Here is a 25,702-nt window from a genome sequence, read left to right as displayed (position 1 = left end):
AGTGGCCTCGACCCGTGGGTTTACGTGCTCTGCAGCGTTTTCTTGGCTTTGCCAACTATTATCGGAAAGTTTATTCGTAACTTCTCATCTCTGGTCAAGCCCCTGACCAATATGACCAGGAAAGATGGCAACCCACAGAGTTGGTCTCCGGAGTCCATTAAGGCCTTTGAGAGTCTCAAGGTTGCCTTTGTTTCTGCTCCTGTGTTGGCACACCCTGATCCTATATTGCCTTTTATCCTAGAAGTTGATACTTCTGAGACTGGAGTTGGCGCCCTTCTGTCTCAATGTCCTAACACTGAGTGCGATATGCATCTGTGTGGCTACTTTTTCAAGAAATTGTCACTGGCAGAGTGCAATTACGAGATTGGTGACAGAGAGCTGTTAGCGATCATTTTAGCCATGAAAGAATGGAGACATCTCCTTGAAGGTACCACTGTGCCAGTTCCCATTCTTACTGACCATAAGAATCTCACATTCTTGTCTGCGGCTAAGCGCCTCTCTCCCAGAAGGGCAGGATGGGCTCTTTTCTTGACGAGTTTTAATTACATTGTCTCATTCTTACCCGGTACTAAGGATGTAAGGGCTGACTCCTTGTCACGACAATTTTCCTCCTCTTCCAGGATGGATTCGGTTCCGGTTTGGTTCCTCCTGATGGTATTCTGGCTATGGTTCGCATCAGTCTTACTTCTTCTTTGGGTGACAAAATTCTTGCTGCTCAGGTCGATGCTCCTCCTGAGAAACCTTGTGACCGCTGCTTTGTTCCTGAGAGTCTTTGTACTGCCGTGCTCCAGACTTACCATTCTCCCAAGGCTGCTGGCTTTTGGGCCATTTCCGAACAATTCTGGTGGCCTAGTCTACATGCTGATGTAACCGCCTTCATAGCTGCCTGTTCCGTGTGTGCTCAGAGTTATGCCCCGTACACACGGTCGGACTTTGTTCGGACATTCCGACAACAAAATCCTAGGATTTTTTCCGACGGATGTTGGCTCAAACTTGTTTTGTCTACACACGGTCGCACAAAGTTGTCGGAAAATCCGATCGTTCTAAACGCGGTGACGTAAAACACGTACGTCGGGACTATAAACGGGGCAGTGGCCAATAGCTTTCATCTCTTTATTTATTCTGAGCATGCGTGGCATGCTCTCCAACTTTGTGTGTCGGAAAATCCGATGGAAAATGTCCGATGGAGCCCACACACGGTCGGAATTTCCGACAACACGCTCCGATCGGACATTTCCCATCGAAAAATCCGATCGTGTGTACGGGGCATAAGACTCCACGACACCTTCCAGTGGGCCTCCTACATCCCATACCCAATGGAGAAAGGCCCTGGATCCACCTGTCTATGGATTTCATTGTGGAGTTACCCAACTCCCAGGGCAACACAGTTATCCTCATGGTGGTTGACAGGTTCTCGAAAATGTTGCATTGTATTCCACTTAAGAAGTTGCCTACTTCTAAGGAACTGGCTTCTATTTTTGCTCTCGGGAGATCTTCCGCTTACATGGGCTACCCAAGGTGATTGTCTCAGACAGGGGTAGTCAGTTTGTGTCCTGGTTCTGGGGAGCCTTTTGTGCACAGTTGGGTATTCAGCTTGCTATCTCCTCTGCGTATCACCCGCAGCCTAATGGGGCCGCAGAATGAGCCAATCAGTCCTTGGAGCAATTCCTATGTTGCTATATTTCTGACCATCATAACAACTGGTCAGACCTGTTACCGTGGGCGGAGTTTGCTCACAATAGTGCCTTGAATTCAGCTTCCCGTTTGTCCCCGTTTATGGCGAACTATGGTTTCCAGCCATCCGTGTTGCCTGCCTCGTTTGTTCCGCACAGTATTGCTGCATTAGAGGAGCATCTCCGTGGTCTTCGTTCCACTTGAGCACAAGTTCAGGAGGCTTTGTGACATGCTAACGATAGATACAGACTCCATGCTGCCTGCGCCTTCCTACCAGGTTGGGGACAGAGTCTGGCTGTCGTCTCGCAACCTCTGACTTCGTGTTCCTTCTTTGAAGTTCGCACCTCGGTTTAGTGGGCCTTTCTGTATCCTTAGCAGGATTAACCCAATGGCTTACGTGTTGGACCTTCCTCCTAGTATGCGCTCTAATGTGTTTCATGTCTCCTTATTGAAACCTTTGGTCTGCAACCGCTTTACCACCTCGGTGCCACGTCTTCACTCTATACAGGTTGAGAACCATGAGGAGTATGAAGTACAATCCATTGTTGAATCCCGTAGGTTCCGTGGAAATAAGGAACCATGAGATACATAATACAAAATAGACATAAAAAAAATTGAGTAACAATAAGTGAAGAATGCGTGACATACACCCCAATTGAGAAAATTGACCCGGCAACCCAGGTACATACCTCCCAGCCCACTTGCACTATTTTGCACATTGGGAAGTGAGATTGTTATGAGCACTTTATTATTAGCACCTTATACCTTAGGATTGGTTTAAAGGTATCCAGGAACAGTATTAGCACTTTGTTATTAGCAATCTATATTTTAGTATTGTTGTAGAGTTATTTAGCACTGCTTCACCACAAATCACATATACTTTTGGTGCTGGCAACACTTTAGAAGTCAGCTGCTTTATATTTATCTTTTGCAATAAGCGCTATATCACGTTCATCGTTTACACGTTTACACGTTTAGTGGCGCATTAGTATTTCACGTGTAAAACGTTATTTTTAGATAATTTGTACTTCGGATAAATTCATACTTGTTTTGTTCACTAACAGCCAAATTTGAAAGGAAATTCCAATACCTATAATTTAATAGTTACTATTAGTTAGTTATTATTTCAGATTTTCGGGTTTTTGAATGCTCGGATTTTCATTCTTTTGAATTTTCAGATTTTCATTCTTATTTTCGGATTTTCAAATTTCCAAATTTCGGAAAATTCAGAAATTTGAAAATTTGAGAATTCGGAAACTCAAAATTTCGGAATTAACGAATTTGTCAAAATTCATTAAAAAAAGAATTCAGAACTAAACGAATTGCACATGTCTAGGTTTTAGTGTATTTTTTGCGAATATATTAGTTTGATAAACATTTGCGCAAATACCGCGGGGTCTAAAAAATCAATAGAACCTTCTTTTTATTCTAGAGGTCATATGCTTTCAGAAGATATATGGTTTTGGTGGTCCTTCACAAATTCTGAAAGCTCTAAGGGAAGAATGAAAACCTTCCGATTTTTTGACAAATTTGGATATTTAAACGTTTTAAATATGTAGAAGAATACATATCGGCTTAAACTGAGGAAAAAAATAGTTTTTTTCTATATTTTTGGGGGATTTTATTATAGCATTATAGATTTTATTATATCAAAATTGTCGTTCTTTTTTTGTTTATAGCGCAAAAAATAAAAACCGCAGGGGTGATCAAATACCACCAAAAGAAAGCTCTATTTGTGGGAAAAAAAGGATGTCAATTTTGTTTGGGTGCAACGTCGCACGACCGCACAATTGTCGGTTAAAGCGACGCAGTGCCGAATTGCAAAAAGTGCTCTGGTCAGGAAGAAGGTAAAATCTTCCGAGGCTGAAGCGGTTAAGTTACAGAGTTTTTATATGCGGGCCCTACTCACGTATGCGTTCGCTTCTGCGCTTAAGCTCTTCGGGACGGGGTGCGTTTAAAACTTTTTTTTTTCTTATTTATTTTACCTTTTATATTTTATTTTTACACTGTTTAAAAAAAAAAAAGTGTCACTTTTATTCCTATTACAAGAAATGTAAACATCCCTTGTAATAGAAAAAAAGCATGACAGGACCTCTTAAATATGAGATCTGGGGTCAAAAAGACCTCAGATCTCATATTTACACTAAGATGCAATAAAAATAAATAAAAATAAATAAAATTGTCATTTAAAAAAAATGAATTTAAAAAATGGCCCTTTAAGAGCTATGGGTGGAAGTGACGTTTTGATATGCAATGATATGAAGACGGTTGGGGGCCATCTTCCCTTCACTCGTCTCCATGTCAGGCCACAAGAAGGACCTAATCGCCTCCGCCTCTGCCGACGGCTTTGGTAAGCAGCGGAGGGACCGGAGCACGGCGGGAGGGGCGCCCCTCTCCCGCCACTGATAAAAGTGATCTTGCAGGAAAATCCACCGCAGAGACCACTTTTGTCTTAAACCTTGTAACACTAACGAGCCACATGACACCGGGGACGGAAAATGGCTAATTGGGCCCAATTACTTTGTACAGTAAACATTTATGGGGAACTGGGTCAAATACTTTTGCAAAAGCCAGATACACCACGTCTATGGGCCTTCCTTTATCTAGATGGAAGCTCACGTCATAGGTGTGCGCAGGGGTGTTCCAGGTGTGCCTGGGCACACCCTAATTACTACGTGAAGTAGTGATTCCCCCTACTGCCGAGGCTAACTCTGCCCCGCAGTGCTGCTAGCGTCCATCCTCTTTTCTCCCCACCAGCTGGTATAGGGGATAATTCTGGATTGAGAACGGGGAAGGGACTAGTAAATATGTCATTTACCAACCTCTTCCTTTTCTAAATGAATACAGTGAACACACTTACTCACTGTGTTCATTCATAACTGAAGCATAGTAAACTGTGTTTACTACGCTTCAGTATATGAAAGAACAGGAAGCCGCTCAGCACAGAGCACTATCCCTTTCATTCACTGTCCAGTGCAACGGAGGCTGTAGAGAAAGGCATGTGTGTTTGAGCTTTGGGGTGCACACCCTAATGCAATAGGCTGCGCACACCTATGTCTCGCGTCCTCATAGAAGATTAATAGATTGGTTTGGCAAGAACGATTCTTAATGAATCCATGCTGATTACTGCTAATGATACCATTTTCATTACTAAAATCTTGTATATAGTCCCTTATCATCCCCTCCAAGAGCTTGCATACTATTGATGTTAGGCTAACTTTTCTGTAATTCCCAGGGATGTATTTTGGCCCTTTTTAAGATAACATTGGCTTTTCTCCATCAGCTGGTACCATTCCAGTCAGTAGACTGTCAGTAAAAATTAGAAACAATGGTCTGGCAATTACTTGACTGAGTTCCCTAAGTACCCTCGGGTGCAAGCCATCTGGTCCTGGTGATTTATTAATGTTAAGTTTCCCAAGTCTATTTCTAATTCTGTCCACTGTTAGCCATGAGGGTACTTCCTGTGATGTGTCATGAGGACAAACACTGCAGTTTTGGTTACTGAAGCCCCCGATTCCCTTGTGAAGACTGAGGAGAAGAATAAATTCAATACCTTCGCCATCTCCCCATCCTTTGTAACCAGATATCCTTCCTCATTCTTTATGGGGCCATCCCTTTTTTACGGTTTATATACTTAAAGAATTTCTTGGGATTTTTTTTTGCTCTCCTCCGCTATGTGTCTTTCATGTTCTATCTTAACCACCCTAATTGTACCCTTACTTATCTTGTTGCATTCTTTGTAAAGTCTGAACGCTGTTGATGATCCCTCAGCCTTGTATTTTTTGAAGGCCTTCTCCTTTGCTTTTATATGCATTTTTACATAAGAGTTAAGCGATCCAGGGCTTTTGTTCGCTCTTTTAAATTTATTTCCGGTGGGATGCACTGGCTAATGCCCTCATTTAATATGCTCTGAAAGCAAACCCATCTCTCCTCCATGTTCTTTGTTTCTAAGATTTTATCCCAATTTATATCATCTAGCAAGGTTCGTAGTTTAGGGAAATTTTTTTGAAATTCAGTGTCTTTGTGTTCACCTTGAGTTTCCTATTTGTGTGATTTATACTGAAGCCAATTGACCTGTGATCGCTGTTGCCTAAATTGCCCCATATTTCCACATCCATGATCAGGTCTGTATTGTTGGTAATCAGTAGATCTTGTAACGCCTTGTTTCTAGTTGGTGCGTCTACCATCTGACCCATTAAATTGTCCTGCAAGACATTTAGGAACTGGCGAGCCTTTGACAAATGCGTGGTTCCCTCTGCCCAGTCTATGTCTGGATAATTAAAACTCCCCATTATGATAACACTTCCCATCCTTGCTGCTAATCCAAACTGTGATAGGAAGTCCGTCTCCCCCTCCTCCCTCAGGTTAGGGGGCCTATAGCATACTCCCAGTATTATTTTTTCCTTAGCTTCATCCCTTTGGAGCTCTACCCATAAGGATTCCACCTCCTCCCTAGCTCCCTTATTGATGTCATCTCTCACATTCATTAGTACATTATTCTTTATATATTCTTGACATTATTCTCGATAAAGGGAATACCATTGAATGGTTGCCAGTCAATCATGAGAGCTGTTGAACCAGGTCTATGAAATTCCCACAAAATCTAAATCCTCCTCGTTCAACAGTATCTCTAGTTCACCCATTTTGTCCGCCAGGCTCCTGGCATTGGAGAACATGCCACGTAGTTTAGAACGGTCGCATACTGTCCTCTTATTTGGGGTTTCTGAGATTGCAAATAGGACTTGTTACTATACCTACCTCGGGCTTATGTGCTTTAGTCAACCTGACACTAATGCCCCCAATACTACCCTCTGGAATATGTTCATTGCTGACTATCTCTACCTCTGGACCCTCCCCCCAGTGTCCCAGTTTAAAAACCCCCTCTAACTTTTCGGCCATCTTCACTCCCAGCAGATCTGCACCCTCCTCATTTCGGTGCAGTCCATCACTTCTATAGGACTGGTGACTGACTGAGAAGTCGGCCCAGTTCTCCAGGAACCCAAACCCCTCCTTACTACACCAGCTCCTCAGCCTCTTGCACGCGCGCCACCCGGGAACTCCGTGAACACGGGAACCCGGGTCAGGGGTCCCGCGGACTCGATCGCCGCGGGGGATACTCGCGATCGCCTCACGGAGAGGACGAACGGGGGAGATGCCGTTGTAAACAGCATCTCCCCGTTCTGCTTAGTGACAAGTGTCACTCGATCTCTGCTCCCTGTCATTGAAGCAGAGATCAGTGACGTCACACACAGAGCCCATCCCCCTACAGTTAGTAATTACTCCCTAGGACACACTTAACCCCTCCCCGCCCCCTAGTGGTTAACCCCTTCACTGCCAGTGTCATTTACACAGTAATCAGTGCATTTTTAATTGCACTGATCGCTGTATAAATGACAATGGTCCCAAAAATGTGTCAAAAATGTCCAACATGTCCACCATAACGTCGCAGTCACAATAAAAATCGCTGATCGCCACCATTACGAATAAAAAAAAAAAACTATTCATAAAAATGCCATAAAACTATCCCCTATTTAGTAAACACTATAACGTTTGTGCAAACCAATTAATAAATGCTTATTGAGATTTTTTTTACCAAAAATATGTAGAAGAATACCATCGGCCTAAACTGAGGAAAAAAAAATTTTTTTTATATATTTTTGGGGGATATTTATTATAGCAAAATGTAAAAAATAATGCGTTTTTTTCAAAATGGTTGCTCTTATTTTGTTTATAGTGCAAAAAATAAAAATCGCAGAGGCAATCAAATACCACCAAAAGAAAGCTCTATTTGTGGGAAAAAAAAGGACGTCAATTTTGTTTGGGAGCCACGTCGCACGACCGCGCAATTGTCAGTTAAAGCGACGCAGTGCCGAATCGCAAAAAAACGCTCTGGTCAGGAAGGGGGTAAAATCTTCCAGGGCTGAAGCAGTTAAAAAAAAATCTTTTAGAATCACTTTAACCACTTGATGCCCGTGCTATAGCCGAAAGACAGCTACAACGTGGGCTTAAATTGCCAGGAGGGCATACATGGACGTCCTCCTGTGCTCACGCTGCCCGCGCACCCCCTGAGGCACGCTCTGTGATCACCAAGTCCTGTCAACCAATGACATCTGATCACATAATGTAAACAGAAGCTGATTACCGCCTTGTGTAAACGGGACATTGATATCACACACTGACAGCCACTGCAACCAGTACCACCTACCAGTGCCCATCAGTACTGCTAAGTAGTGCCCACCAGTGCCACTTATCAGTGCCCATCAGTGCCACTTATCAGTGCCCAGCAGTGCCACATATTAGTGCCCACTAGTGCTGCCAATTAGCGCCCATTAGTGTCTCATCATCAGTGCCACCTATCAGTGCTGCCTAATAGTGCCACATATCAGTGCTAAACAGTGCCGCCCATCAGTGCCGCCTATCAGTGCCACTTACCAGTGCCACCTACCAGGTGGCCTCCTGATCAGTATTTACCAGTGCCGCCTCATCAGTGCCCATCAGTGCCACCTATCAGTGCCGCCTCATCAGCGCACATCAATGAGTGAGAAAAATTACCTGTTTGCAAAATGTTATAACAAACTCTGAAAACTGTCTGTTTTTGTTTGTTTAGCAAAAAAAAAAATACCACCAAAAGAAGGCTCTATTTGTGTGAAAAAAAAATATAAAAATGTCATATGGGTACAGTGTAGCATGAATGTGCAATTGTCATTCAAAGTGCGACAGCGCTGAAAGCTGAAAATTGGCCTGGGCAGGAAGGGGGTATAAGTACCCAGTAAGCAAGTGGTTAATTCGCCAGACTGTTGAAATCATCATGATCACCAGTCCTGTTAGGTACTAGTACGACTTCAAAAAATGTTACTAGCTTGGTTTTCCTTTTTTTATGAATATCTAGGAACAGGAAAACTGAAAGCAGAATTCCTGACATCAAAGTAATCATTCCTTCAATTGCTTCCCCTATCCCAGGACAATGTACATTCTTCATTTATCTTATATTTTCTGCTAAATACACAGTAATGTGACCACTTCAGTCCCATTCTTCTCCTTCCTGTGCTATGACTGTGGGCAGGGAGCAGCTGTGACAGAGGGACTGCATGTTCCAGAGGTCTGTGACCATTGTCTGTGGCAACGGCATCATTATGTCACCCTTGTAGTATTGAGAATTACAGACAGCTGACCATGACAGAAAGTGGCTGCTGAGGCTCCATGGCACCAGCTCATTCCCATGCCAATCCCCTGCATCTCATTCATAGAGCAAGCTGATTGCAGCTCCTCCTCGGCTCCAGCAATGGAAGGACTTCCTGCTCCAGCTGTATCTCTCCAGTCCACTGATGATTGAGCTTAAGAGGGGGGAAAGATGTCTGTACTGGAGGGGGGAGGTCACTGTACTAGTGGGGAAGGAGGGGTTTCTGTAATGGCAGGGAGGGTGGGAGAGGATCTGTACGGGGGGGGGGGGGGTCTGTACTGGAGGGGGACCTCTGTACTGCAGGGAGGGGATCTGTACTGGATGGGGGATTTGTATTGGAGGGGGGAGGTCACTGTACTAGTGGGGAAGGAGGGGGGCCTCTGTAATGGCAGGGAGGGTGGGAGGGGGAATCACTGTACTGCAGGGAGGAGATCTGTACTGGATTGGGGACCTGTACTGGAGGGGAAAGCTCTGTACTGGTGGGAATTGAGTGGGTCTGTATTGTTGGGGAGTGAGGGGTCTGTATTGAGAAGTGGCTGGGAATGGGGTATGTGCTATGGGAATGGTCTGTACTGGGGGTTAGGAGAGGGTTTGTGCTGAAGGGGGTTTAGGGCTGTGGGTGTAAATCTGTCTCGTGTGGATTTGAGACTGTGGGGGGGGAGATCTGTATTGGTGGAGCTATGATCATGGGGTCATACTGGGAGGAGGGGATGTATTCTTCTTGGATGTGTTTCTATCCTTACTATGATAAATATTCCAGTGCAGATGGGGGTTTTAATAAAGCTGCTGCAGGAATAAACCACACTCATATGTCCATACCAACTTTCATTGACAGCACCTCATTTTTTTGCTATGGTACGCTATGTATGCCACCTTCTGCCCCTTTAAATGTGTCCTTTTTTGTCAAGTTCAGAAGTTGGGAGGTATGTGATTGTTATAACAATGGATTGTGCCCGTGCAATATGTGTTGGCATGGCCACTTGTAGTCTTCACCAGGGGTGCATGTGACCACCAGATAACAATGTAGGAGCACATCTGGAAGATGTTGTCACCCCATGACAGAAAGTGCCTGAACAAGGATCTTCATGGCAGGATCACCGGCCATTTTTAATAAAAGCTGCAGATTTAAACATTTTGACCACACTTTTTCAAATCACCTGAAAAAGGTTTTAGAATTTTTTGTTTATTCTACTGTAACACTGTCCCTAACAATTCATAGATGGATCCTCAGCACACATGAAAAGCAGGAACTGTGAAAAAGGGGGTTTGTGCAATATATAGCTTAGGCATGGAGACCATCAAATACTGAGTGTAGAGGAAACAATTATAACTCCAACCCCAAGAAGGTTGCATCAGTTCCCAGCATTCACCCAAAACATCAAACCTCCATCCTGACTCAGCTAACTGTTTTTTCAAATTATCAAAACGAGCCTGTAAAAAAAAAAAAAAAAAAAAAAAAAAACAGACTTCCAAAAGCTTGCAATCATGTGAAAAACACCCAACATACTCAAGACAGAGAAAACTCCTCCCTGATCCTGTCTATGAAATACAAACGCTTCAATGTTATTAGCATTGTACAAGTTCTGCCTCCAGACAGAGAACTTCATTCAAATCTGACAGCACAAGGTAAGAGATCCGAGCTTGGTACATGGCACTAATTAATGATTGCCTTATATGAATTTTGGAAAATCTTTGAAAAAATTGGTTCTTTTTTGGCTGTTAAATTCCAAAGAGCAAAATTATTATTTGGGAATAATATACAACATGATTTATAGAATATTATTGATCCATTTATTTAATATGTGTTTGTATGTATGTGTGTGTTTTGATTGGGTTGTCAAATTATAAAATGCAAAAGAACCATTCTAAAGTATAAGGTTTCTTTTTCTGTTTTGCTGTGTGTATTAATATATACAGTATGCAGTATGTTTTAAAGTGTATTTATTCTATATTCCATATAATTTTATAATACATGATTTAGATCATTATTATTGCAATATTTATTTACTATATCGTGTATCTATTTATTCATTGTTTGGTCTGTCAATTCCAATATTATGTTATTAATATAAAGTATTTAATTATGTAATATATGTTTGTACGTATGCGCGTGTTTGTTTGGGCTGTCAAATTCCAAATGTGAGGGGGTTAGCTTGGCAGCGGGTGTGTGTGACCCCCTGGATGAGTTCACAACACAAAATTAGGCACAGCAAACAGCATTGCAGGTGAAAAGATAAGGAGAGGTTTATTTACACTATGTACAAGGTAAAGAAAATTGCAACAAAACAAACAGAAACATGAAAATAAACCCTTGCCAACTTACTACACACAGGTTCCCTGGCTATCAACTAGGTGCGGCCCCAGAGGATTACCACACAGGCGTTGTCCCACCGTACAGGACAGTTTGCTGCGCTTAGGGTTGATCACATTCATGTAAACATGCAGAACAAACAAAAAATTATTAATAAAGTCCCATTAGGTGATGAAACAAAGTGCTCGTGCTTAAATTGACATCTCCTGTGCAATGGTGTTCAGACTGGGTGCCCCACATAGATGTACACTCACCCTGGATGTTGACCAACTATCTCTAGTATGGTCTCTTAGGCATGTGCAAATACCCCTAGGGAGCCTGTTGAGATGATGTCTCATGCAAAAATGCATCTCATAAGTATGGATGGAAATGACAAAGAAGAACCTTCATTGCGCAATGCCGTAAAACCGGGTTTATTAACCACTTCAGCCCCGGAAGAATTTACCCCCTTCCTGACCAGAGCACTTTTTGCGATTCGGCACTGCATCACTTTAACTGACAATTGCATGATCGTGCGATGTGGCACCCAAACTAAATTGACATCCTTTTTTCCCCACAAATAGAGCTTTCTTTTGGTGGTATTTGATCGCCTCTGCGGTTTTTATTTCTTGCGCTATAAACAAAAAAAGAGCGACAATTTAGAAAAAAACACAATATTTTGTACTCTTTGCTATAATAAATATCCTCATTTTTTTTTAAAAAAGCAAATTTCTTCATCAGTTTAGGCCGATATGTATTCTTCTACATATTTTTGGTAAAAAAAAATCACAATAAGCATATATTTATTATATTACATATGATTGGTTTGCGCAAAAGTTATAGCGTCTACAAAATAGGGGATAGATTTATAGCATTTTTATTATTATTTTTTTTACTAGTACTGGAGGCGATCTGTGATTTTTATCATGACTGACATTATGGCGGACACATCGGACAATTTTGACATGTTTTTGGGACCATTGGTATTAATACAGCGATCAATGCTATAAAAATGCATTGATTACTGTAAAAATGTCACTGGCAGTAAAAGGGTTAACACTAGGGGGCGGTGAAGGGGTTAACTGTGTTCCCTGGGAGGTGATTCTAACTGAAGGGGGAGGGGACTGAATAAAGGAAGTGACGGATCGTGGTTTCTAGCTAATAGGAACACACGATCTGTCACTCCTATCAGAACAGAACATGGAAGTGTGTGTTTACACACACTCGTCCATGTTCTGTCTCTCCTGCTCAGGACTGCTCGTGGCCAGCGGTCATCGCGACCATCGGCCATGAGCATCGGCACCCCCGCTGGGCAGCAGGCGCGCGCCTGCTATCTCGACACTGCGAGCCGACGTATAGCAATGACGACTCACGCAGGGGAGTCAACCTGCCGCAGTATAACTGCAGCGGCTGGTGGGGAAGCGGTTAAATACCCAAATTCAAATAATTCACTCACATTTAAAAGTGCCTTATAGTCCTGCACCCGGCGTGTGTAGCAGATAATTATTAAAGGTAATCGGCCCTGAAAGGAAAAGCCGCCGTTTGGGGCGTTCAGCTTGATTCCTGGGTAGTTTCGTATGGGCGGAAGTGACGCGATGATGCGGTGTAACCTTCGACATTTCGGCCTATCACAAAGCCATCATCAGGAAGTGGTCCAGTTTCGTATGAGTGGAAGTGACGCGATGACGCGGTGTAACCTTCGACGTTTCGGCCTATCACAAAGCCATCATCAGAAATGATGATGGCTTTGTGATAGGCTGAAACGTTAAAGGTTACACTGCCTCATTGCATCACTTCCGCCCATACGAAACTACCCAGGTATCGTGCTGAATGCCGCAAACCGCGGCTTTTCCTTTCAGGGCCGATTACCCTTAATAATCATCTGTTACACACGCCGGGTGCCAGAACTATAAGGCACTTTTAAATGTGAGTAAATTATTTGAATTTGTGTATTTAATAAACCCAGTTTAAAGGCAATGCGCAATGAAGGTTCTTCTTTGTCATTTCCATCCATACTTATGAGGTGCATTTTTGCATGAGATGTCATCTCAACAGCCCCTCTAGGGGTATCCCCACATGCCTAAGAGACCATACTAGCGATAGTTGGTCAACATTCAGGGTGAGTGTAAATCTATGTGGGGCACCCAGTCTGAACACCATTGCACAGGGGATGTCAATTTAAGCACGAGCACTTTGTTTCATCACCTAATGGGACTTTATTAATATTTTTTTGTTTGTTCTGCATGTTTACATGAATGTGATCAACCCTAAGCGCAGCAAATTGTTTTTACAAATATAGCTTGCTTGCTGATAAGACAGATATGAAACTGCAAAGGGCAGAAGCTGTGTAAGACACAGGAAGTCTTGCAGAAATATGCTATACTGAAATGCATTGTACCTTAAAGCAGAGGTCCACCCTAAAAAAAATGACATAAAAAGGCTCCTAAAAATGTGAAAAAAATTGAAAAAAAAAATTTTTACTTACCAGAAATGGCTGTTGCTAGGCAGATCGTCCTAATCTGCCACCTCCTATTTCGCGGTGGTCTTCATTCTTCTCCTTTTCGCTGTCAAATTCCAAATGTGAGGGGGTTAGCTCGGCAGCGGGTGTGTGTGACCCCCTGGATGAGTTCACAACACAAAATTAGGCACAGCAAACAGCATTGCAGGTGAAAAGACAAGGAGAGGTTTATTTACACTATGTACAAGGTAAAAAAAAAATTGCAACAAAACAAACAGAAACATGAAAATAAACCCTTGCCAACTTGGCAGCTTACTACACACAGGTTCCCTGGCTATGAACTAGGTGCGGCCCCAGAGGATTACCACACAGGCGTTGTCCCACCGTACAGGACAGTTTGCTGCGCTTAGGGTTGATCACATTCATGTAAACATGCAGAACAAACAAAAAATTATTAATAAAGTCCCATTAGGTGATGAAACAAAGTGCTCGTGCTTAAATTGACATCTCCTGTGCAATGGTGTTCATACTGGGTGCCCCACATAGATGTACACTCACCCTGGATGTTGACCAACTATCTCTAGTATGGTCTCTTAGGCATGTGCAAATACCCCTAGGGAGCCTGTTGAGATGACGTCTCATGCAAAAATGCACCTCATAAGTATGGATGGAAATGGCAAAGAAGAACCTTCATTGCGCAGTGCCGTAAAACCGGGTTTATTAACCACTTCAGCCCCAGAAGAATTTACCCCCTTCCTGACCAGAACACTTTTTGCGATTCGGCACTGCATTGTTTTAACTGACAATTGCATGATCGTGCGATGTGGCACCCAAACAAAATTTACATCCTTTTTTCCCTGCAAATAGAGCTTTCTTTTGGTGGTATTTGATCACCTCTGCAGTTTTTATTTCTTGCGCTATAAACAAAAAAAGAGCGACAATTTAGAAAAAAACACAATATTTTGTACTCTTTGCTATAATAAATATCCTCATTTTTTTTAAAAAAAGCAAATTTCTTCATCAGTTTGGGCCGATATGTATTCTTCTACATATTTTTGGTAAAAAAAAATCACAATAAGCATATATTTATTATCTTACATATGATTGGTTTGCGCAAAAGTTATAGTGTCTACAAAATAGGGGATAGATTTATAGCATTTGTATTATTATTATTTTTTTTACTAGTACTGGTGGCGATCTGCGATTTTTATCATGACTGCGACATTATGGCGGACACATCGGACAATTTTGACATGTTTTTGGGGCCATTGGCATTAATACAGCGATCAATGATATAAAAATGCATTGATTACTGTAAAAATGTCACTGGCAGTGAAGGGGTTAACACTAGGGGGCAGTGAAGGGGTTAACTGTGTTCCCTGGGAGGTGATTCTAACTGAAGGGGGAGAGGACTGAATAAAGGAAGTGACGGATCGTGGTTCCTAGCTAATAGGAACACACAATCTGTCACTCCTATCAGAACAGAACATGGAAGTGTGTGTTTACACACACTCGTCCATGTTCTGTCTCTCCTGCTCAGGACCGCTCGTGGCCAGCGGTCATCGCGACCGTCGGCCACAAGCATCGGCACCCCCGCTGGGCAGCAGGCGCGCGCCTGCTATCTCGACACTGCGAGCCGACGTATAGCAATGACGACTCCAACCTGCCACAGTATAACTGCAGCTACTGGTCGGGAAGCGGTTAAATACACAAATTCAAATAATTCACTCACATTTAAAAGTGCCTTATAGTTCTGGCACACGGCGTGTGTAGCAAATAATTATTAAAGGTAATCGGCCCTGAAAGGAAAAGCCGCCATTTGGGGCGTTCAGCTTGATTCCTGGGTAGTTTCGTATAGCGGAAGTGACACGATGACGCGGTGTAACCTTCAACGTTTCGGCCTATCACAAAGCCATCATCAGGAAGTAGTCCAGTTTCGTATGGGCGGAAGTGACGCGATGACGCGGTGTAACCTTCGACGTTTCGGCCTATCACAAAGCCATCATCAGGAAGTGGCCCATACGAACTACCCAGGAATCGAGCTGAATGCTGCAAACCGCGGCTTTTCCTTTCAGGGCCGATTACCCTTAATAATCATCTGCTACACACGCCGGGTGCAGGACTATAAGGCACTTTTAAATGTGAGTGAATTATTTGAATTTGTGTATTTAATAAACCCGGTTTTACGGCATTGCGCAATGAAGGTTCTTCTTTGTCATTTCCATCCATACTTATGAGATGCATTTTTGCATGAGACGTCATCTCAACTGGCTCCCTAGGGGTATCCCCACATGCCTAAGAGACCATACTAGCGATAGTTGGTCAACATTCAGGGTGAGTGTACATCTATGTGGGGCACCCAGTCTGAACACCATTGCACAGGAGATGTCAATTTAAGCACAAGCACTTTGTTTCATTACCTAATGCCAGTTAATTAATATTTTTTTGTTTGTTCTGCATGTTTACGTGAATGTGATCAACCCTAAGGGCAGCAAACTGTTTTTACAAATATAGCTTGCTTGCTGATTGTTAAGACAGATATGAAACTGCAAAGGGCAGAAGCTGTGTAAGACACAGGATGTCTTGCATAAATATACTATACTGAAATGTATTGTACCTTAAAGCAGAGGTCCACCCTAAAAAAAAAAAAATACAAAAAAAAAGGCTCCTAAAAATGTGAAAAAAATTGAAAAAAATAAATTTTTTACTTACCAGAAATGGCTGTTGCTAGGCAGATCGTCCTAATCTGCCACTTCCTATTTCGCGGTGGTCTTCATTCTTTTCCTTTTCGCTGTCAAATTCCAAATGTGAGGGAGTTAGCTTGGCAGCGGGTGTGTGTGACCCCCTGGATGAGTTCACAACACAAAATTAGGCACAGCAAACAGGTGCAGGTGAAAAGACAAGGAGAGGTTTATTTACATTATGTACAAGGTAAAAAAAATTGCAACAAAACAAACAGAAACATAAAGAAAATAAACCCTTGCCAACTTGGCAACTTACTACACACAGGTTCCCTGGCTATCAACTAGGTGCGCCCCCAGCACCTATCTCCGTGTTTAAGAGGATTGCCACCGTACAGGACATAGGATTTCTCATTTTCTCACCACACAGGCAGGTGTCAAGCTTCCCCCAGTCTACACAGGCAAAAAAACAGTTCCAGGATGGATGTATATATAATACAGTGCAGAGTATATGGTGCAGTCAGTGTAGTGTATATAATACAGTTCAGACTATATAGTGCAGTCCGTGTAGTGTATATAATACAGTTCAGTGTATATAGTGCAGTCTCTGTAGTGTATATAATACAGTTCAGAGTATATAGTACATTCAGTGTAGTATATATAATACAGTTCAGAGTATATAGTGCAGTCCCTGAAGTATATATAACACAGTTCAGCACATATAGTGCAGTCCGTGTAGTACAGTGTACAAAAGTATTCACCCCCCCTTGGCTTTTTACCTATTTTGTTACATTACAGCCTTTAGTTCAATGTTTTTTAATCTGAATTATATGTGGTGGATCTGAACACAATAGTCTAAGTTGGTGAAGTAAAATTAGAAAAATATATACATAAAACTATTTTTCAGAAATAAAAAACTGATAATTGGCATGTGCGTATGTATTCACCCCCTTTGTTATGAAGCCCATAAAAAGCTCTGGTGCAACCAATTAATTTCATAAGTCACATAATTAGTAAAATGATGTCGACCTGTCACATGATCTGTTATTACATAAGAGGCACCACTAACCAAACACTGCCATGAAGACCAAGGAATTTTCCAAACAAGTAAGGCACAATGTTGTTGAGAAGTACAAGTCAGGGTTAGGTTATAATAAAAATATCCAAATCTGTGATGACCCCTAGGAGCACCATCAAATCTATCATAACCAAATGGAAAGAACATGGCACAACAGCAAACCTGCCAAGAGACGGCGGCACACCAAAACTCACGGACCGGGCAAGGAGGGCATTAATCAGAGAGGTAGCACAGAGACCTAAGATAACCCTGGAGGAGTTGCAGAGTTCCACAGCAGAGACTGGAGTATCTGTACATAGGACGACAGTAAGCCGTACGCTCCATAGAGTTGGGCTTTATGGCAGAGTGGCCAGAAGAAAGCCATTACTTTCAGCAAAAAACAAAATGGCATGTTTTGAGTTTGTGAAAAGGCATGTGGAAGATTCCCAAAATTTATGGAGGAAGGTGCTCTGGTCTGATGAGGTCATCAAAGAAAACGCTATGTCTGGCGCAAACCCAACACATCACATCACCCAAAGAACATCATCCCCACAGTAAAACATGGTGGTGGCAGCATTATGCTGTGGGGATGTCTTTCAGCAGTCGGGACTGGGAAACTGGTCAGAGTTGAGGGAAAAATGGATGGTGCTAAATACAGGGATATTCTTGAGCAAAACCTGTACCACTCTGTGTGTGATTTGAGGCTAGAACGGAGGTCCACCTTCCAGCAGGACAATGACCCCAAACACACTGCTAAAGCAACACTTGAATGGTTTAAGGGGAAACATGTAAATGTGTTGGAATGGCCTAGTCAAAGCCCAGACCTCAATCCAATAGAAAATCTGTGGTCAGACTTAAATATTGCTGTTCACAAGCGCAAGCCATCCAACTTGATGGAGCTGGAGCAGTTTTGCAAGGAGAAATGGGCAAAAATCCCAGTGGTAAATAAAATAAGGATTACAAAATAAGGATTACATCGTCTGCAAAAAGATTAATCATATGAAGTCTACGGTTGAGTTTGAACCCAGAGATGTGTGGATTCGAGCGGATAGCTTCTGCCAGCAGTTCGATCATAAGGTTAAATATTGATGGGGGTAGAGGGCATCTCTGACAGGTGCCATTAAAAATAGGAAAAGATTTGGAAAGGAGGTCGAATTAAAACCCGAGCAGATGGGGAGGAGTAGAGAGCCTTAATCATGGACAGGATTAGGCCAGAAAAGCCAAACTGGGTCAGTGCCGCAGACATGTATCCCCAATGGACCCTGTCAAACGCCTTCTCTGCATCTATGGAAAGCAGCAGAGAAGGCGTTCGGGTCAGCTCTGTGTGGTGAAAGAGGTTGATTAGTCGCTTGGTGGCATCAGGTGCTTGTCTGCCCCTGATAAATCCGAGTTGATCTGGTTTAATTAGAGAGGGTAAAATATTAAGTAATCTGGTGGCTATAAAGTTTGCAGGTGTATTGGTGTCTTTCCATGGTTTTAGGAGAGTCACTTCATGCGCCATCAACATTTCAGAGGGAAAAGAAGCAGATTCGGATGCTTTAGAAAAAACTGGGAGCAGGAAGGAGGTGAGGGTATCGTTGAAAATTTTAAGGTATTCGTTAGTAAGGCCATCAGGGCCCAGTGATTTACCTAGTGGTAAAAAATTAATGATTTTTTAAAAATTGTGATTCTGTCAGAGGAGCATTTAGCGATGTCAGTTGGGATTCACTCAAGATTGGGAGATTATGACGTGTCAGGAACTGCTGGATATCTTTTTCTGAGGGTTGCGGTGCAGCGGAATCATGATTCAAATTATATAGAGAGTCATAAAAATCTGCAAAGGCATCTGCCATCTCCTGGGGGTTTAATAGTTTTTCTTTGGTGTGTGGTTGAAGGATACCTGTATATGGAATTGTCAGGGCTGGGCTCAGCCCTTCCTTCTCTGAGCTGGTCTGCCAGCTCCTTTCTCTCCACAGTGACTCAGCTGTTGATGATCTGCCTGTCAGTCCTGCCTACTTAAAGCCGTCCAGCTCACTTCATCTCTGCCTTCGTCTTTGGTCACATCTCAGAGACTTTCTCCTGCGTTCCTGTTGAAGACTTGCTCGGCTGACGTCCCTTCTGGCTCCTGATCCTGGTTGCTGTACTACTACATTGATCTCTGGCTCTCTGACATTCGCATTGGCTGACTACCTGATCTGGTTACTGAACTCTGGCTATGTATTGACTACGCTTATTCTGTTTACATTTTTATTTTTATTAAACAAGTGGGATTAATTGTACTTCTGTCTCGGTCTGATTCATGGTTTCGGACAGTAGGCGAAGGCCATGAATTCACAAGATGCAGTCAGTCCACTTGTTGGTAATATTTTTTCCAGATTGGATGACCAGGATCACCGCATGGATCAGTTTGCCTTGGCATTACAAACGCTCCTGAGTCACACGGCTCACCTGGAATCTTCCACTATGGCTGCTCCGGTACAACCTGTGTTGCAGGCCATCCCTGCTGCTGCTCCAGTCCCTGTGCAGGCACCCGCCTTGAGTATTACCTCTATAAAAGGCATGTCTGGTTCCGCTCCACTTCCCCAGCGATTTGGGGGCGATCCAGTTCAATACAGAGGGTTTCCCAACCAGGTTGAGATATACTTTGAGATGCTGCCCCAGGTGTTTCCCACAGACAGAAGCAAAATAGGTTTCATGATATCTTTGTTTTCTGAGAGAGCCTTGACCTGGGCAAACCCTCTATGGGAGACGCAAAAACCCGTGGTCCTGAGTTACCCAGAATTTGCGGCTTCCTTCAAAAGGGTATTTGACGTTCCCGCACGCTCTGCTTCTGCTGCCAAGAGCCTCATGTCCATCAAACAGAGTACGAGAACTGTTGCCGATTACGCCATTGAATTCCATACTCTGGCAGCAGAGGTTGCTTGGAACAATGAGGCCCTCGTGGCTGCCTTCTCTCATGGTCTCTTGGATAACATCAAGGATGAGATAGCAGCCCGAGATATACCCACTGAGCTGGAGAGGTTGATCACATTTGCCATCCTCATTGACTCCAGACTCAGAGAGACTCTCTTTTAAGGAGCGCCACCTGTACATTTGTCTCCGAGCTTTGCAGTCCCACCCTTGCCTCCCTCACCTCCCATGCTTCCTGGTAATGAGTCAGTCTGTGAAGATGAACCCATGCACTTGGGCTTCATGCGTCCCTCTGTGGATGAGAGAGCCCTTATGAGGAGGGAGAGATTATGCATTTATTGTGGCCAGGCTGGTCACTTTTTGAAGTCTTGTCCTTCCCATCCAGGGAACACCGAACCTTGAGGTCCTGTCACAGACAGACCTTAGGTGGTGTTGTTTCGTCTCCAGTTTCCCAGAAAGATAAGCCCCTGGTTCGGTTACCCTGTCTTGGGCTGAGTCATCAGTCAAGATACAGGCTCTGATCGACTCTGGGGCTGCAGGCCTGTTCATTGATGCTGCCTTTGTATCGAAGCACTCGATTCCGCTGCAGCTGCGTGACACTCCACTTGCCATTGAGGCTCTTGACAGGAGACCTCTACAGTCTGCCCATGTGACTCATGAGACTGTTCCGTTGTCCATAGCCATAGGGGCGCTTCACCATGAGATAATCCAATTCCAAGTTATTTCCTCATCTAAGTTTCTGCTGGTTATTGGTTATCCTTGGTTACAGAGGCACAACCCTTATTTTGATTGGCTCCATGCTGAGGTTCTGTCCTGGTCGCCACAGTGCAATGAGAGATGCTTCTAGAAGGTAGCCAAGGTCCTGTGCACCTCTTCACTTTCCTCCCTGCCGGAGGAGTACTGCGATTTTAGCGGCGATGTCTTTGACAAGGGTCAAGCCGGTACTTTGCCTCCACACCGGTCGTATGATTGCGTATGAATTGACCTTCAACCTGGTCCCATACCCCTCATGGCCGAGTTTACCCTTTGTTGGTTTTGGAGGATAAGGCCATGGAGGAGTATTTTGCAGACACACTTTCTCGTGGTTTCGTCTGCAAATCCTCATCTCCTGCTGGTGCTGGTTTCTTTTTTGTGAAGAAGAGTGGTGAACTGAGACCTTGTATCGATTTATAGGGGTCTCAATCATTTCACGATTAAGAATGCCTATTCCATTCCGTTGATTACGGAGTTATTTGACTGCCTCAAGGGAGCAATGGTTTTCACAAAGCTTGATTTGAGAGGGACATACAATCTTGTCAGGATTAAGGAGGGCGACGAGTGGAAAACTGTGTTTAATACCAGATCAGGTCATTATGAGTATCTCGTAATGCCTTTTGGCCTTTGTAACGCTCCGGCAGTTCTCCAGGAGTTCATTAACGATGTCCTCCGAGATTTGTTGCAGTTATGTATGATGGTTTATCTCGACAATATCCTCATATTTTCCAAGTCCCTGGAAAGCCACCACACAGATGTCTGTCGTGTGCTTCAGAGACTACGAGAGAACAATCTCTATTGTAAATTGAAAAAGTGCAAATTCCATTGTGAACAGGTGAAATTCCTGGGCTATGTCATTTCCACTACTGGTTTATCGATGGACCCAGAGAAACGTTCAGCGGTCCTACAGTGGCCTCGACCCGTGGGTTTACGTCCTCTGCATCGTTTTCTTGGCTTTGCCAACTATTATCGGAAAGTTTATTCGTAACTTCTCGTGTCTGGTCAAGCCCCTGACTGATATGACCAGGAAAGATGGCAACCCACAGAGTTGGTCTCCGGAGTCCATTAAGGCCTTTGAGAGTCTCATGGTTGCCTTTGTTTCTGCTCCTGTGTTGGCACACCCTGATCCTACGCTGCCTTTTACCTAGAAGTTGATGCTTCCGAGACTGGAGTTGGCGCCCTTCTGTCTCAATGTCCTAACTCTGAGTGCGCTATGCATCCGTGTGGCTACTTTTCCAAGAAATTGTCACCGGCAGAGTGCAATTACGAGATTGGTGACAGAGAGCTGTTAGCAATCATTTTAGCCCTTAAAGAATGGAGACATCTCCTTGAAGGTACCACTGTTCCGGTTCCCATTCTTACTGACCATAAGAATCTTACATTCTTGTCTGAGGCTAAGGGCCTCTCTCCCAGAAGGGCAGGATGGGCTCTTTTCTTCACGAGTTTTAATTACATTGTCTCATTCTTACCCAGTACTAAGGATGTAAGGGCTGATGCCTTGTCACCAAAATTTCCCTCCACTTCCAAGATGGAGTTGGTTCCGGTTACTGTGATTCCTCCTGATGGTATTCTGGCTACGGTTTGCAACAGTCTTACTTCTTTTTTGGGTGACAAAATTCTTGCTGCTCAGGTCGATGCTCCTCCTGAGAAACCTTGTGACCGCTGCTTTTTTTCTGAGAGTCTTTGTACTGCCATGCTCCAGAATTACCAATCTCCCAAGGCTGCTGGCCACCCTGGGAAGAATTAACTCTTTTGGGCCATTTCCCAACAATTCTGGTGGCCTAGTCTACATGCTGATGTAACTGCCTTCGTAGCTGCCTGTTCCGTGTGTGCTCAGAGTAAGACTCCACGACACCTTCCAGTGGGCCTCCTACAACCCATACCCAATGGAGAGAGGCCCTGCATCCACCTGTCTATGGATTTCATTGTGGAGTTACCCAACTCCCAGGGCAACACAGTTATCCTTATGGTGGTTGACCGGTTCTCAAAAATGTCCCATTGTATTCCACTTAAGAAGTTGCCTATTTCTAAGGAACTGGCTTCTCGGGAGATCTTCCGCTTACATGGGCTACCCAAGGTGATTGTCTCAGACAGGGGTAGTCAGTTTGTGTCCCGGTTCTGGCGAGCCTTTTGTGCACAGTTGGGTACTCAGCTTGCTTTCTCCTCTGCGTATCACCCGCAGACTAATGGGGCAGCAGAACGAGCCAATCGGTCCTTGGAGCAATTCCTATGTTGCTATATTTCTTACCATCATAACAACTGGTCAGACCTCTTACTGTGGGCGGAGTTTGCTCACAATAGTGCCTTGAATTCAGCTTCCCGTTTGTCCCGTTTATGGCGAACTATGGTTTCCAACCTTCCGTTTTGCCTGCCTCGTTTGTTCTGCAGAGTATTGCTGCTTTAGAGGAGCATCTCCGTGGCACAAGTGGCACTTGGGCACAAGTCCAGGAGGCTTTGCGACATGCTAACGATAGGTACAGACTCCATGCTGACCGCAGATGCCTGCCTGCGCCTTCCTACCAGGTTGGGGACAGAGTCTGGCTGTCGTCTCGCAACCTCCGACTTCGTGTTCCTTCTTTGAAGTTCGCACCTAGATTTATTGGGCATTTCCGTATCCTTCGCAGGATTAACCCAGTGACTTACGTGTTGGACCTTCCTCCTAGTATGCGCTCTAATGTGTTTCATGTCTCCTTATTGAAACCTTCGGTCTGCAACCGCTTTACCACCTCGGTGCCACGTCCTCACCCTCTACAGGTTGAGAACCATGAGGAGTATGAAGTACAATCCATTGTTGAATCCCATAGGTTCCGTGGGCGCATACAGTACCTGGTGCATTGGAAGGGGTACAGTCCGGAGGAATGCTCTTGGGTCTCATCCTCGGACGTACATGCCCCTGTCCTTTCCATAGACGTTTTCCCCTCAAGCTCGGTGGTCCTCCGAGGGGGAGGGGTCGTTGAGGAGGGGGTACTGTCAGGGCTGGGCTCAGCCCTTCCGTCTTTGAGCTGGCTGCTCAGCTGATTGTCAGCTCCTTTCTCTCCACAGTGACTCAGCTGTTGAAGATCTGCTCGTCAGTCCTGCCTACTTAAAACCGTCCAGCTCACTTCATCTCTGCCTTCGCCTTTGGTCACATCTCATAGACTTTCTCCTGCATTCCTGTTGAAGACTTGCTTGGCTGACGTCCCTTCTGGCTCCTGATCCTGCTTGCTAAGTTGATCTCTGGCTCTCTGACATTGGCATTGGCTGACTACCCGATCTGGTTACTGAACTCTGGCTATGCATTGACTACGCTTACTCTGTTTACTTTTTTATTTTTATTAAACAAGTGTGATTAACTGTACTTCTGTCTCAGTCTGATTCATGGTTTCTGACAGGAATCCACAGGCTGCAGAGATGAAGATGGAGTCCTCAAACTCTTTCTTCTGTTTAAAAAATTAGAAATCAGGGGTCTGTTTAGACCCCTGATATTTCACCAAAACCACCAAAGTGTAAAAAATAATCAAATAATAAAATTGTAAATAATAATCAAACTAAAATAATAAAGATAAAAAACTACTGACACTGTCCAATGTCTTACTGACTGGCTCCATCCACTGTCCTACTGACTGACACTGTGCACTGTCCTACTGACACATCTACTGCTCTACTAGCATCATCCGATTGCTCTACCAACACCATCCACTGCCCTACTGACAACAACCTCTGCCCTACTGACAACAACCTCTGCCTTACCGACTGGCTCCATCCACTGTCCTACTGACTGACACTGTCGGAAAAAGACAAGGTGCGCCAAACAGTGCAGTATTAAAATATTCATTCAATAGGACAACACAAGCCAAATGGCTACTCACAAGAGGGAAATGATTTCAGGCATATGAGTAAGAGGCCCGGATATCAGGGTCACTCTGCGGTCCGAGTTGCTGTCCGTGTGGTAAGAAGCTGGCTTGGTCACAGTGTATATGGATGGTATGCCACTGAAGAATGAAGTGGCGGTGAAGTTGTGGTTAAGCCTCTGTGGATGCCCGGGAAGTGGGAAAGCCAGTACACTGCAGTTCTCTGTGGAAAGCATGACAACCGGAAACCCAGAACCAGAAGTGCGTGTCAGCGTGGAATGCAAGCTACGTGGACCTGAAGTGCCGTTTCTCGGTGGCCAATCAGATGACGCGTTTCACAGTCTCCACTGTTTCATAAGATCTAGCTAGCTAACCAGAGAGTCTGGTATATATAGAGAACAAGGGGAGAGGAATAGGACAATGTAAACAGAAAACGTAACAATATATTTATACATGGGTATCGGACCACGATCGTTAACAAGGATCAGAGGTCACCTGCACAATAACAAAGCAAATAAAATAGAGAATCAAAATAGGATGAACAGACAAAAAAGATATAAATACATACTTAGAAGGAAACCAATTTCAAAATGTCAAAGAGGTATGGCCACGAGACAGAATCAAAAGCCAATAGAGACCAGAAAGCTTTCTTGCGGGGCCCCTCCATCCCACTGTGAGTGTAATAGTGAAATCTGTGGCTCTTCTTCCTTGGTCCGGGCCCTGTCTCCCTGGGGTGAATCCCACCTGGTCTTTGTGTACATACTTAGCTATAAAGCTAGACATTCTGGTTGCCAGGAATTTAGTCATAATTTTAATGTCATTGTTTATAAGGGAGATTGGGCGGTAATTGCTCACCTCGCTTCCAACTTTCCCCGGTTTGGGGATTACCG

The 25,702-nt window shown here is 43.9% G+C and overlaps 1 protein-coding gene across 6 annotated transcripts in view; it reads left to right on the top strand.

Annotated features, from left to right (window-relative positions):
- The first annotated feature begins 10,379 nt into the window (after nucleotides 1-10,379).
- Nucleotides 10,380-25,702, top strand: part of LOC141114279 (NXPE family member 4-like) — a 217,350-nt gene continuing 202,027 nt past the window's right edge. For 2 of the 6 annotated variants that reach the window (XM_073607874.1, XM_073607872.1), the window contains exon 1: nucleotides 10,380-10,480. The gene's annotated coding sequence lies outside the window, so the exon portion shown is untranslated. The remainder of the gene's footprint in view (nucleotides 10,481-25,702) is intronic. The other 4 variants (XM_073607873.1, XM_073607870.1, XM_073607876.1 and 1 more) reach the window with 3 other exon arrangements.

This window comes from Aquarana catesbeiana, linkage group LG12 (assembly GCF_042186555.1).
Source record: "Aquarana catesbeiana isolate 2022-GZ linkage group LG12, ASM4218655v1, whole genome shotgun sequence".
Classification (NCBI taxonomy): Eukaryota; Metazoa; Chordata; class Amphibia; order Anura; family Ranidae; genus Aquarana; species Aquarana catesbeiana.
Note: the sequence above shows the minus strand (reverse complement) of the source record. Positions and strands in the feature narration are given on the sequence as shown.